Genomic DNA, 14,807 nt, shown 5'->3' on the forward strand with positions numbered 1-14,807 from the left:
CGGCGGTGGGGAGTGTTTTCGGGGCGGGCAGGGCGGCGCACCGCCGGCCGCGGGCGGCGGGGGGTTGCTGTTTGGCCGGTGGTGGCTGGCGGCTCAGGGGGGGTGGATGTTGAAGATGAACCGCAGGCCCTTGATTTCGTATCCAACGGCTGCAAAATCGATTGACCAGAGATGAAAAAGTCAGTCGACCGACGTGTAGCCTCACCTTGCTAGTGCGTCCAGTTTCGACAGCAAAATTCAGTTTCGACAGTTAAGTTCAGTTTCGACAGTTAAGTTTAGTTTCGACAGTTAAGTTCAGTTTTGACAGTTAAGTTCAGTTTCGACAGTTAAGTTCAGAGATGAGCGGCTGATGTATTTTACATCTAGCACTTTGTGGTTATGTATTTTACATCATGTATTGGAGATGCTATTAGAATTCCACTCATGTTAACGTTGTTCGTTGTCTCTCTTGTCCTGCTTCAGCCTCGGCGTCGTACAACTCACCGGAGCTGCTCCAACGACGAAACCCTCCATCACAGTGGAGCAGTACCTCGGACTCCATCTCCAGACGCCTAAGATCTTCTTCCCCTCCTCCGACAGCAAAGTCAGCCGGAGCATCCTCACCGGCCAACCCAATCACGCTGAGATCGACATGGCTTCGCCAAAGAGGTTGTACGCTTGTTGCATCTCTTTTTTACTCTACATGTTATATATATTGTCCACTAAGCACACGGATTTGTTCCTTTAGTGTCTCCTTGAAAGAAAAAACGTAGGAATTTTAATTTTCACTTGTCCTCCTTTTCAAATTCCTATTCATGAAGCACAAGACTAAGAGATAGTAGCATAATAGCATTATAACCATACATTTTCTTGTGGTTTGACTTAATCTCACCATGCTTCTTTGCATCCTGTGATCTTCCAATTGTTGTGAATCAAACACCCAGATTGGCAGAAATCCTGTGTTTTTAAATTCTCTGTTTTGCATGTGCATTCCTATCCTATTCCTATCTATTTCCTATCCCTGCATTGTTGGAATCCTCCAATTCAAACGAGCCCTTACAGAATTACTTCTCTTACAGATAGTTGTCAAAGAAAACCTTGCGTGGTTTGTCCCGCTCCTGCTGCGCCGTCGTCCACCCCAGCTCAGCTGCTCCAACGACAGAAGGGTCCAGCACAGCAGGGATCCGGCCTCCAGACTGTCTTTCGCCGCCTCAGATCTTCTTCCCCGCCGCTGGCAGCCATGAAAACTGCATTACCATCATCAACCGAGCAGATGACCTCGAGGACTACACGGGTCCGCAAGAGAGGTTGCACTCTTTCGTGTCTGCTTATGTTATGCATTGCTTAATATTACATGCTACTTTATCGTCCTGTTCACCGATTAGACTCTGAGTCAGCTCCAAACTAATGGTCAAACTTGAGTTTTTAAATGGTTGTGGGGTACATATCGGGGCCGCTATCAATAGTATCTATCTACTATCTGGTTAATCTCCGGTGTCTACTATGAGTTTCATGTTGGGTGGGAAACAAACAGTAAAGAAGCCATTATCTGTATTTTTTAACTGAAGCCATTATCTGCCTGCTATTATTGGTTTTGGGTCTATCCACAGGTTGCTACCATCACTCTGGATTTCTGCATGCACTCCTTACATAATCTCACTATGTTTTATTCCTATGCATGGCAGTTATTGTAAACAATGGAACTGAACATGTAGAGCAAAAGAGACGAGCCTTGCGTGGCAATAAAATTTCATGCAGACGTCGCTCCATGGTAGGTGAAAAGGCAGCCCCCCTCCACGCATTTCGGATTGTAATCGAGAGGAAGATATCTGTTCTGAGGGGGATTCAGAAGGAGAAGACAACTCCTATTTACCCCCTGAGGTCTTCGCTCTAACTTGGCATGCTGATGTTGGTTATATCATGCATATGGTGTCTTGCATTGCTTACTTTATACATCAAATATGTCATCTGCTTAGTTTAGACATCCTTTGTACGAATGCCATCTGTTTAGTTTATTCATCGTTTATGTGAATTATGCAACGCCATCTTGTTTAGCCAGGCATCATATATGTGAATTTTGCAATGCCATCCTACTTAGCTAGTCATCTTATATGTAAATTATATCATGCCATCCTTTTTTTTGTTACATATTACATTTGTCAACAATGTTAGTACATTCAACTGCTCTTCGTGTGCATCAGCCATTTGACACGGTGATGGCAAATTTTGGAGTGAAAACAAGGTCTTCAGAGCAGACTATGCTATCTGACGAAGCGCATATCTCGCTGGTTACAGATAGCTCCTCAGAGGAGGATTCAGAGATAGATGACCAGTCCTATCCCCCCCGAGGTGTATGCTCTAACTTGGCAGGGTTATGTTGCTCATATCGTGCGTATGGTGTCTCACATTGCTATGTCATTTGATTAGTTTAGACATTCTTTGTGTGAATGCCACCTGTTCAGTGTCTAATTACCATATATGTGAATTATGCATTGCCATCTTGTTGCAAGACATTATATATGTGAATTATACAATGCTATGTTGTTGAAAAGGCATTATATATGTGAATTATGCAATGCCATGCTGTTTAGCCAATCATCATGTATTTGAATTATATCATGCTATCATTTTTTTGTATTACGTGTTCCATTTGTCGACAACGTTTGTATATTCAACTACTCTTCCTGTGCATCAGCCATTTGAAGCGGTGATGGAAGTATCTGGAGTGAAAACGAGGTATTCAGAGCAGACAATGCTACCTGCTAAAGGAGACATCTTGCTGGTTACAGAGAGCTCCTCAGAGGAGGATTCAGAGACTGATGACCAGTCCTATTTCCCCCCTGAGGTCTATGCTCAAACTTGGCAGGGTTATATTACCCATGTCATGCATGTTGTCTTGCATTGCTTAGTTTTTACATCATATATGGATTGCCATCTGCTTACTTGCTTACTATTTAAATCATATATTTGAATTATATCATGCCATCATGTTTACATAGTACATACACATCATCTATCTGAATTATGGCATGGCAACCCATTTAATAAAGACGTCATATAGTTATATCATCTCATCCTGTTTAGTGTTTACAGTCATCATATTTTGAATTATGGCATTCTATCCGTGAATGTATGTGAATTATGGCATGCCAACCTATTTAATAAACACATTATATAGTTATGTCATGTCATCCTGTTTACATAGTCTCATATTTTGAACTATGTCTTTCCATCTTTTTTAGTTAGCCATCATAATGTGAAATTGTGTCATGCTATCCTGTTTAGTTAGCCATCATATATGTGAAATTGTGTCATGCTATCCTGTTTGGTTAGACAACATAAATATAAATTATTTCATTCCCTCTTTTATTCCCCACTATCCATTGCACCTGTCTATCATACAATGTCTATACTTTCAATTACTTTTCTTGTTTACCAGCCATTTGAATTGGAGAGCGTGATGGCAGTATCTAAGGGAGTAACATCACGGTCTTCAGAAAAGATAGTGCTACCAGTTGATGCAGATAGAACCACGGTTGTACTTGCCCAAGGACCAGATCCACCACACATAACCCAGACTCTCGTAGATTGTACCCCTACCCAGTTGGACAGAGAACCAGCTACACCCCTTCTAACCCAACCCCGGCAGATAGTAACCCAGTTCCAGTTGACACAGCACCGTCTCCACCACAGAGCACCCAAACACGAGCAGTTAGTAAGGGAACTGCAATGCCCAAAGCACGAGGACCACCACTCCGAATCCCAACTCAACGCTTAAAGGAGAAGAAGATTTGTTCTTAGGTCAGGTTCTATAGCTATGGTTCATACTCCTTTGCTCTTGCATTACTGTATTTACTCATACCAACTATTTTCAAATTTGAAGGATGGAATTGAACCTCCAATGGCGCAACATGTATGTTTTAAACCTGTTTCTTTAACTGGTTTGCTGTTGTAACCTGCTCTATGTTGATTTTAGTTTTAATTGAATAAACAGTTATGTTCTCATGTCATGCACATTACAAGTGTTGTTATTGCTCTATAGTTACCCACACTTATATTCTGTCTATTCTGCTTTGTCTTAAACAAATATTATTTGAACTGTGTCTGTATCTTGATTTGGCAACAACAACTAGAATGATATAGACCATAAAGTGACCATGGTACATAGATATATGTTTGTTTCATGCTGTTATCCTGTCCACTTTACTACCGAACTCATTTACCAAAATGAGTTTCATATACAACATGGTAAACATGTGATGTGTCTGCTTGTTTCTCTTTTAGAATGCGGGTAAAATATTGGAGAACAGTACCGCCTTATCCAATGGTAAATGAAGTAATGCAGATAAGGTTCAAGATAGTGAGACATCCCTGTTGGTCTCCAAGAAAGCTGATAAAAACTATCTTGACGACAGTGAGGGAACCCAAAAGTCCTGTCTTGATGTAGTGTTCGAGTTACTGGCCACTACTGCTGGCACAAGCTCTTCGAACTCGCTGCCTGAATCAGTTCGTCTTCTTGAGTCTCAACTTCAAGTTGAAAGACATCAATCAGATGTGCTGCGACAGGAAGCTGAAGGACTGAGGAAGTCCCTGCAGAATTCAGATGCATATTTTCTGGTGCAATAGCAAGCGCTGGAGGATTTAAGCGCCAAGCAAGAGAAAGTTAATAAGCTTGCTAAGCATCTTGCTAGCATTATGGGTACCCAGGATATTGTTTCTTGAGATATTCTGAAGTGGTGTCAGTTCTGGATTTGTTTTGCTGCGGCGTTTATTTGCGCTGGTCGCCAACTTTGACAACCAGTGTATATGATATGCTGCTTTGTTCCCTATATTTGCACTGGTGGCGAACTTTGATGCCCAGTGGATGTAATATGTGTAATAGCCGTGATAGCCTTAGTTGCTTGCTTATTTATTTCCTTGTTGTCTTGTTTATTTGTTTGCTTGTAGTAATTGCAGTTCTTTTTCCGCGGTTAGCTAGTGGCTGCAATAACCTATTTTTTAAAACTAGGCCACAATAACCATGGGCTAATATTTACTGTAGTGACACCGGGCCTCCTACTGGCCGTAGAAACAGTGGGCCTTCTACGGGCCGTAGAAACAATGGGCCTTCTGCGGGCCGTATCATCGATGGGCCTTATACGGGCCATATGATCGATTGGCCAAACATGGGCCAAACATACCGCATTATGGACGTAAACGGGCTAGAGTTGGAATCGTCCGTTCACGGGCCAACCATAACGGGCCATCGTTAATAGGCCGTATTTGATGACGCTATGAAAACGGCCCAACGTATTAACGGACCACAAACGGGCCGACTGTAACCACGGGCTGAATTTGGCCCACAAGCAGAAAATGACAGTAACGGGCCGTATGTAAACGAATGCTGGAAATGAGCCCAAGAATAAACGGGCTTTGAGAAGGCCGAAAGATAACATGGGCTGGAAACGGCCCAACGGAATAACGGGCCGTTAATGGGTATAAAGTGATACACTGTTCATTACGGGCCAGTTTCACTACGGGCCATTAATGGGTGTAAAGTGATACACTGTTCATTACGGGCCAGTTTCACCACGGGCCGTTAATAGGCCAAGAGTTACATAGGGCCTCATAGGGGCCGAAAGACGTCATGGGCCATACATGGGCCAGAAGTGAAAACAGGCTGGAATCATATTGGATGGCCCAGATGACGCTACTGGGCCTAATTCGGATAGGGCGTAACGGGCCTTGGGTTAGCGGGCTGTAAATGGGCTATACGCGAACAGGCCGTTAACAGGCTTTCCATGGGCCGGCCCACCACCTTTTGACCAAGTCAAACGGGCCGGCCTTTTCACAGGAATGGGCCTCTGTTGGGCCGTGCCACGTGTCGACGTATCATAGGCGCCTTCTGTCCAATGAGTGGATGACATCTGTCCCAACGATGAGCCGACACGTGTTTCCTCCAGCCAATGATGATTTTACACGTGGAAAATCCCCATTGGTCGGGGCTGTTAACGGGTTATCGGATCCAAAACCCGACCCGATAGCTTAACGGCGTTCCGTTACGGTGGATGCCACGTGTCGGTCACCCTTGACGAAAGCACTTCTGTGACGCGCGATTTATCGTCATGGAAGTGGACACTTCCGTGATGATAATTTTGGTAATGTCATGGAACACTTCTACGACAACACAGGTATGACTATCTTGATTCTGTCATAAATTTGTCAAGGATGTACATGCATGAGAAAAAACGCGACCTACTGTGACAAACACGTATCATCATGGAAGTGTATTTTTTTGTAGTGCTAGCGGCGCCAACGCCGAGGCCCCCCTAGTTGAGGTGAACGACCCCCCGGTCGCGGGGAGGCAGTGCGTCCTGAGGCAGGCTAGCTCTGGTGAGCCGATCCGGCCCGGCAGGATCACGCAACGGCAGCCGCCCCAGGAGCAGCTTGTGCGCGAGACGAGGGCGATGAAGGCTGCGGCAGCGACGAAGGCGGCGAAGGCCGCGGTGGTGAAGAGGAAGGCGACTGCTTCCTCCTCGTCCAAGCGGTACCGGACCCATCTCCTTCCCCTTCGGGCAGCACCTTGGAGGCCGAGTTTGACCTCGGATCTTTCAGCTCGACGAGGAAGAGGAAGCTAGTGGAGGAGGAGGTGGAGGAAGAGTAAGTATTTCGCCCCCCGCATCATCTCCTGACGTCACTCCAATGTTATCCTTCTTTGATTTGGTGTTATCTTCACAGGGACGTGGAGACGCTGGCCCAGAGGATGGCGAAGAGGGCGAAGGCCTCGACGGGCGACAAGCCCCCGGCGGGTACTTCGCATAAGCCGTTGCTGGTGGATAGCAGCCCGGACAGCAGCCCCCGGCGTAGCCCCCACTTCAGTCCCCATCGTAAGCTCATCACTTACTCCTCCATTGATGAACTTTGGGGTGTGAATCTTTGACGCTGATCTTGCCGGGTTTGTAGGAGAAGAACGACAGCGGGAGGAGCCGCTAAGGGCCACCCCAACACGCCGCCCCCTCGACTACGCCACCCCGAGGGGCGTCCCCAACAAGGGCATCTACCACCGAGCCCACGCCTATGAAGGAGGAGGAGACGAACTTGGGTGCCGGTGTTTGTCGGGGGGATGGACCCCGGGCAGGCAACGGAACCCGGATCCTCTTCAAAAAACAACGGGGCTGGCACCGCCCCTCAATACCGGCACGCGCTTGGCCGGGTCACTCGACCCGGCCAAGCCCCGCAAGCCGGCCAGACTAGCCGATCCGGCAGGACACGTCGACTCGGCCACAACAACTGGCGCAAGACAGCCGAACCCGGCACAACCGAAGCCTCCTCACCAAGCCAGCGCCGCCCATGGCGTGCTACGCAATCCAGCCGCGGGTCAACTCCCGTCCCATCCAGGCCGTATGATGGGGGCGAGACTTCAATCAACGATGACCGAGGCAACAGCCGCCCATGCCTCTGGTCAGCAGGAATGTGGCAACAGTGCCCCTCACCTACCCGCTGACCAAGGCCGGCGTGGCAACAGTGCCCCCGCCCTCACCGCTGACGACAGCAAGCGGCAACCTGACGGAGAGCACTGTAGGCGACTCAACTCGGCCAGGCCCTGACGATCGACAAGACGGCGCACAGTCCCCCTAGGCTTGCGGGGCCCACAACTAAGGGAACCCAGCGAACTACAAGCCCTCAGCGGGACCCAGCCCGGGTCCCCGGACACCGACAACACGGACCCACCGACTTATAACATTACCATTGTACCCCCGGGGGGTTGAACTATAAAACCCCCGGGAGCCCACGATCATTCGAGGGGCGAGTAAGAGGACTAGCCACAAAACAGCAACACCGGAGAGAAGGAGCAGCCCAAGCCTTGGCCAGCTTCCTTCCTCCTCCATACAGCTCCAGGAGCAACATTGTACTATCGATCATCCAACTATACTCGGCAGGACTAGGGGTATTATCTCTTCGGAGAGCCCCGAACCTGGGTATGTCCGGCGTCCCGCGCCCGCTCATGCCAACCTCACCTCTGGAGCCCACCAGCACCCTCGAGCCTCCTCCTCTCTTTAGCCATCCCTTGGCATCTGCCGCGCGCCCACCACGACAGTTGGTGCCCACCGTGGGGCAGCTCGAGGAGCTGGCCGGGAGCATGCTTCAGACGGGGCCCTTCTCCTACGCCGACAAGTCCGTCGCGCTAGCGGACGACGTCCTCGGCGCGCTTGTCGCCTCCTTCGCCGCGCTGCGCATCTCCGATGCGTTCGCGGCCGACGAGTACCCTAGCGAGGTGCTCAGCTACTCCGATCTCCCCTCTCCCTCGGCGGCGGCGTTTCCGCCGGGGCAATGGACGTCCATGTGGAGGTCTTCGTCACCGGCGACGGCGCCTCCTCCTCGTCGAGCAAGACAAGGAAGGCTGCCGAAGCCAGGGCCGTAGCAGATCGGATCGAGCCGTCCGATCCGTTGTGCGCCGCGATGTAGAGCCTCCGCATCCCCATCGGCACCGACGTCGACGCCACCAACGTCGCTGAGGCCCGAACCCAGCTCAAGGAAAGGCCCCAGCAGATGCTGGACCTATCTGAGACGCTCGCCGCCACTCAGCGTTGCCTGGACGCCGCTCAGCTGGAGCGCGACGCCGCCTACGGATTCACGCCCGCCGCGGCCGAGCCAAGCCGGGTCGCCGATGTGCGTGCCCGGGGAGGAGCGATCAGCCGGACCCTCGGCGCCGTCCCAACCATCTACGAGACCCCAGAGAAGAACATGCGCGCTGGCCAGGAAGCCGCAGTCCGCCTGGACCACCTCGCTGGTGAGGAGCTAAAAGAGCGCATCGGGCGGATGCGTGAACTCCTCCACGCCGCCAACGCCCAGCAGGACCGCCTCAACCAGCTCGCCAAGCCGGCGGGATCCGGCTCCGCCCGCCTTGGCGGGCCCGGCGAACTTCTGCACACCGCTTCCTCACCACCCGGCGAGGCGCACTCCGGCCGAGCCTGGACTTGGCGCGACCCGGCCGCTACAGCCGCCGGCGGATTGGGCGACGAGCCCGTCCTAGAGATCCAGCGCGGACCCGGCCAGCATGGCCGGTGTCCGGCTCCAAACGACCCGGCCCCCTGTGGCCTGGCCTCAAGTCGACTCGGCCCGCGCGCCATCGACGACGTCGACGCTCGCCAGCGCCTCGATCAGCTCGCTCGCTCCCTGGAGGTGGAGGAGAGCGGCGCTATCGGGCCGGCGTGCTTCGGCCCGCGCATCCGGGAGGAGCCCTTCCCCAAAGGATTCATGCTACCCCGCGACACCCCCAAGTACTACGGGACGGTGAAGCCAGAAGACTGGCTCACCGACTACACCACGACCATTGGCATCACCGGTGCCAATCGTCGTCTCGCCATGCGCTACGCACCGCTCATGCTCCAAGGGTCGGCCCGCACATGGTTGAGCAGCCTGCCGATGGGCAGCATCAACACGTGGGTGGATTTCGAGGAAGCCTTCGTCCGCAACTTCACGGGGACCTACAAGCGACCCGGCCGCCCTAGCCAGCTCGCCATGTGCGTGCAAGGGCCTACGGAGACCGGTTGTGAGTACCTCGCACGCTGGACCGAGCTCCGGAATAGCTGCGAGGGCGTCCATGAAGTCCAGGCGATCCAGTACTTCGTCAGCGGGTGCCGAGACGGCACCCTCCTCAAGCACAAGCTCTTACGCTCCGAGCCGGCCACCATGGCCGCGCTCATGGTGACGGCGGAAAAGTACGCCAATGCCGACTCCGCCATGAAGATCCAGGTGACGCTGGATGAAGCCGGCAAGGCGAAGCCGGTTCCCCCTCCGAAGCCGGCCGGTGAAAGCAGCCGATAGCAGCATCACCAGAACAACAAGCGCAAGGCCGACCAGCCGGCGCCGCGTCACGACAACCGGCTCGTCGCGGCCACCGAGCCCGCAGCGGACCCGGCGGCGAAACGCCGGCAAAACGGCAAGACGGCATGGCAACCCGCCATGAGCTTCGAGCAGATGCTCGACGCCCCCTGCAAGCACCACAGCAGCGCAAGACCCTCCACGCACACGCTTCGGCAGTGCGCCATCAGCAAGCGCATCATGAGGGGCGACGTCCCGCCCCCTCCGGCTCCGGCTACAGGCGCGGGACAGCCGCCTCCGCCTCCACCGCCGCCTCCAGCTGGCGGCGCGATGCGCGACGACGCCTAGCCGGACCAGAGCGCGGCCTATGTCGTCTTCACCAGCCTCGGCGACGACAAGCGCAGCGAGCGCCTCCTTCGGCAAGAGGTGAACACTGTCGTCCCGGCCAAGCCAGAGTTCATGCATTGGTCGGATCGCCCGATCACCTGGACCCGGGAGGATCACACGACAGTCATGCCGAGCCCGGGTGGTTACGCCCTCGTCCTCAACCCCACCATCATCGCGCGGCGCACATGCAAGTTCTCCTGAGTCCTCATCGACGGCGGCAGCAACATCAACATCCTCTACCGCGACACAATGACCAAGCTCGGCCTCAAGGCCGAGGACCTGGAGCCAACCCGAACGATCTTCCACGGCATCGTGCCCGGCCTCTCCTGCTCCCCCATTGGCCGGGTCCGGCTAGATGTCCTGTTCGGTGACAACAGCCACTTCCGGCGCGAACCGATCTGGTTCGAGGTGGTGGACCTGTCCAGCGCGTATCACGCGTTACTGGGCCGGCACGCGCTCGCCAAGTTCATGGCGGTTCCCCACTACGCGTACCTGAAGATGAAGATGCCGGGTCCCAAGGGCCTCATCACCGTCATCGGCGATTACCGCAAGTCCTTGGAGTGCGCCCGAGACGGCGCCAAGTTGGCCGAGTCGCTGGCCATTGCCGAGAAGCGGCGCCAGCTCGACCGGATCGTCGCCCTGGCAGGCGAGGCCTCCGCCGCGTCGATCCCGACCCCGGACCCGGCCGACAAGGCCGCCTTCAAGCCCTCCAAGGAGACCAAGAAAGTGAAGCTCAACCCAGAAGACCCCAGCTGCAGCAAGTACGTTGTCATAGGTGCCCGCCTCGACAGCAAATAGGAAGGCGAGCTCGTCGACCTCCTCATTGAGAATCGGGATATCTTCGCATGGACCCCCAAGGACATGCCGGGTATCCCGAGGAAGTACGCCGAGCACAAACTTCATGTCCGCAAGGACGCCAAGCCTGTCCGTCAACCCCTATGACGATTTTCCGAAGAGAAGAGAAGAACCATTGGTGAAGAGGTCGCCAAGCTTTTGGCGGCTGGCTTCATAATGGAAGTGTTTCACCCCGAGTGGCTAGCCAATCCAGTCCTCGTCCTGAAGAAGAACAAGACCTGGCGCATGTGTATCGACTACACCAGCCTCAACATGGCATGTCCCAAGGATCCGTTCTCCCTCCCACGGATCGACCAAGTCATCGACTCGACCGCCGGGTGTGAGCTCCTGTCCTTCCTGGACGCTTACTCCAGCTACCACCAGATCAAGCTGGACCCGGCCGACGCCCTGAAGACGTCCTTCATCACGCCCTTTGGGGCGTATTGCTACATCACCATGTCGTTCAGCTTGAAGAACGTCGGCGCCACCTTCCAGCGCTGCATGCAGAAATGCCTGCTGCCGCAACTCAGCCGCAATATCCACGTATACGTGGACGACATCGTGGTGAAGACCAAGCAGCACCTCACGCTCCTCGACGATTTGAAGGAAACCTTCGCCAACCTCCGCAAATACAAGATCAAGCTTAACCCGGAAAAATGCGTCTTCGGCGTCCCGGCCGGAAAGCTACTCGGCTTCCTCGTCTCGGAACGCGGCATTGAGGCGAACCCGGAGAAGATCAAGGCCATCGAGCGCATGCGCAAGCCGGCTCGGTTGCGCGATGTCCAGAAGTTCACCGGATGCTTGGCCTCGGTCAGCCAGTTTCCAAGCCGGCTGGGCGAGAGGGCGCTACCCCTGTACCAGCTGATGAAGAAGACTAGCCCGTTCGAATGGAACGGCAAGGCAGACGAGGCCTTCCACGACCTCAAGCGCATGCTCTCCACCGCACCAGTCCTGGCCGCGCCGACCGACAAGGAGCCGCTGTTGCTCTACATAGCTGCAACCTCGCGGGCGGTCAACACGGTGCTGGTGGTCGAGCGACCAGAGAAGGGCAAGATCCAAGCCGTCCAGCGCCCAGTCTACTACCTGAGCGAGGTGCTCTCCATCTCCAAGCAGAACTACCCGCACTACCAGAAGATGTGTTACGGCGTGTACTTCACCGCCAAGAAGCTGAAGCAGTATTTCCAAGAGCACGTCGTCACCGTGGTCAGCACGGCGTCTATCGGAGAAATCATCGGGTGCCGGGATGCCTCTGGCCGGGTTGCCAAGTGTGCGATCCAGCTAGCCGGCCACACCATCCTCTATGAGCCCCGCACCGCGATCAAGTCTCAAGCCCTGGCCGACTTCCTCGTCGACTGGGCCGAGACCTAGTACTTGCTGCCGCCTCCCGACTCGACGCATTGGCGCATGCACTTCGACGGGTCCAAGATGCAGCTCGGCTTGGGGGCCGGCATCGTACTGTCGTCCCCGAAGGGCGACCGGCTCCGCTACGCGCTCTAGATCCACTTCGCCACCTCCAACAACGTCGCCGAGTACGAAGCCCTTTTGCACGGCCTCCGGCTTGCCAAGGAACTCGGCATCCGGCGCATCCTGTGCTATGGCCTCGGACCTGGTGGAGCAGCAATGCTCCGGCGAATGGGACGCCCGCGACTCCAACATGGCAAGCTACCGCTTCCTCGTCCAGAATCTGTCCGGATCCTTCGAGGGCTGCGAGTTCCTCCGCGTCCTGCGCGCGGAGAATGAAGCAGCCGACACGCTCGCCAAGATCGCCTCGTCACGACAATCCATCCCGTCCGACGTCTCCCTCGAGCACCTGCACAAGCCGTCCGTCAAGCCATCGCCGGACTCCGAGTCCATCCACGTTCCAGACGACCCGGCCGCACCTCAACCCGGCACGGGGACTGCTGAACCCGGCCCGGGGGCTGCTCAGCTCGACCCGGCCACCATCGTCCCGGACCCGGCCGTCGCCATCCCCGACCCGGGGGCTGCTCAACCCGGCTCGGGGGCTGCCGACTCGGAACCCACCCTGGTGGCCGTCTTCGCCGTGGTTACGGCTCCATCTTGGCCCCTCCCAATATCATAATTTCTGGAGAACGGGGTTCTCCCCATGGACCAGACCGAAGCTCGGCAGGTGCAGCGTCGGGCGTCCGCCTACAGCATCATCAACAACGAGCTCGTCAAGCGCAGCTCCACCGGCGTGTTCCAGCACTGCGTCGAGCAGGAGCGGGGCATCGACATCCTCCTCGACATACATCAGGGCGAGTGTGGGCACCACGCCGCATCACGATCCCTGGTGGCCAAGGCGTTCCGCCACGGTTTCTACTGGCCCACGGCCCTCCAAGATGCCGAGTCGCTCGTCCTCAAGTGTGAGGGATGCCAGTGCTTCAGCAAATGCAGCCACCAGCCGGCGTTAGCACTTCGCACCATACCGATCGCCTGGCCCTTCGCGGTCTGGGGACTCGACATGGTGGGACCCTTCAAAACCGCTCGAGCCAGCATGACGCACTTGCTGGTGGCAGTGGACAAATTCACCAAGTGGATCGAGGCAAGACCAATCAAGAAACTGGACGGGCCAACAGCCGTCCGGTTCATCAAGGACATAGCGGTGCGCTACGGCATGCCGAACAGCATCATCACCGACAACGGCACCAACTTCGCCAACGGCGCGCTCGAGCAATACTGCTCCGTCTCCGGCATCCGCCTCGACCTGGCCTCCGTTGCGCATCCGCAGTCCAACGGGCAGGTCGAGCGGTCCAATGGACTCATCCTGTCCGGCATGAAGCCGCGACTCGTCGAGCCGCTCATCCGCTCACCCGGCAGCTGGCTTGACGAGTTGCCCGCCGTTCTCTGGAGTCTACGCACCACGCCGAATCGGTCGACCGGGTTCACCCCGTTCTTCCTCGTCTACAGAGCCGAAGCCATCATCCCGACCGACGTCGAGTTCGACTCGTCGCACGTCGCGATGTACACCGAAGCCGAAGCCAGAGAAGCCCGCGAAGATGGCGTCGACCTACTCAAAGAAGCACGCCTCCTGGCGCTCAGTCGCTCGGCCATCTACCAGCAAGGCCTGAGGCACTACCACAGCAAGAAGATCAAGCCCCTCGCGTTCCGCAAGGGCGACCTCGTCCTCCGCCTCGTCCAAGAGCAGGCAGGCCAGCACAAGCTGTCCCCTCCATGGGAGGGCCCATTCATCGTGAGCAGGGCCTTGCGCGACCGCAACGCCTACTACCTCATCAACGCACGCAAGTCAAGGAAGCGCAAGAAGGACAACGCCGGTGAAGAAATGACCCGGCCGTGGAACGCGGAACTCCTCCGCCCGTTTTACAGTTAGCCGCACGAGCGTATATATCATCGCCTTTTGTAAATGCATGAAACTATGGGGTCCCCGAACGAGACTCGGGGGCTGCCTTTTGTCGACCAATTTATTGTGTCCCTATTTTCTTGCATCACTATACCACTGAACTCGGCCACCGGTCCGACTCACTCGACCCGGGGGCTCGGGGGCAGGCCAGCTCGGTAGCCACCCCGCCGCCTTACTTGGTGATTCCTGATAAAGTTAGGATGCCGCGGTCCCCCACTTCGCCCTAAAGCCACAGATCTAGCTTTGGCTGTCGGCTGGCAAGCACAACGGGCCAAAGCTCCTTTACGCTTCATACACTAAGTCAAAGGCTGCCGGGTCGATCAACCCGGCCCACCATTCATCAAATGAACAGCCGCACGACCGGCTGCTCGCCAACCGGCTTCGCTGGATTGCCACCAGCCGGCCCAGTGGGTGTTTCGCTCGCGCTCAACGTTTTGAGGGACCC

This window comes from Triticum aestivum, chromosome 5D (assembly GCF_018294505.1).
Source record: "Triticum aestivum cultivar Chinese Spring chromosome 5D, IWGSC CS RefSeq v2.1, whole genome shotgun sequence".
In the NCBI taxonomy this organism is placed as follows: Eukaryota; Viridiplantae; Streptophyta; class Magnoliopsida; order Poales; family Poaceae; genus Triticum; species Triticum aestivum.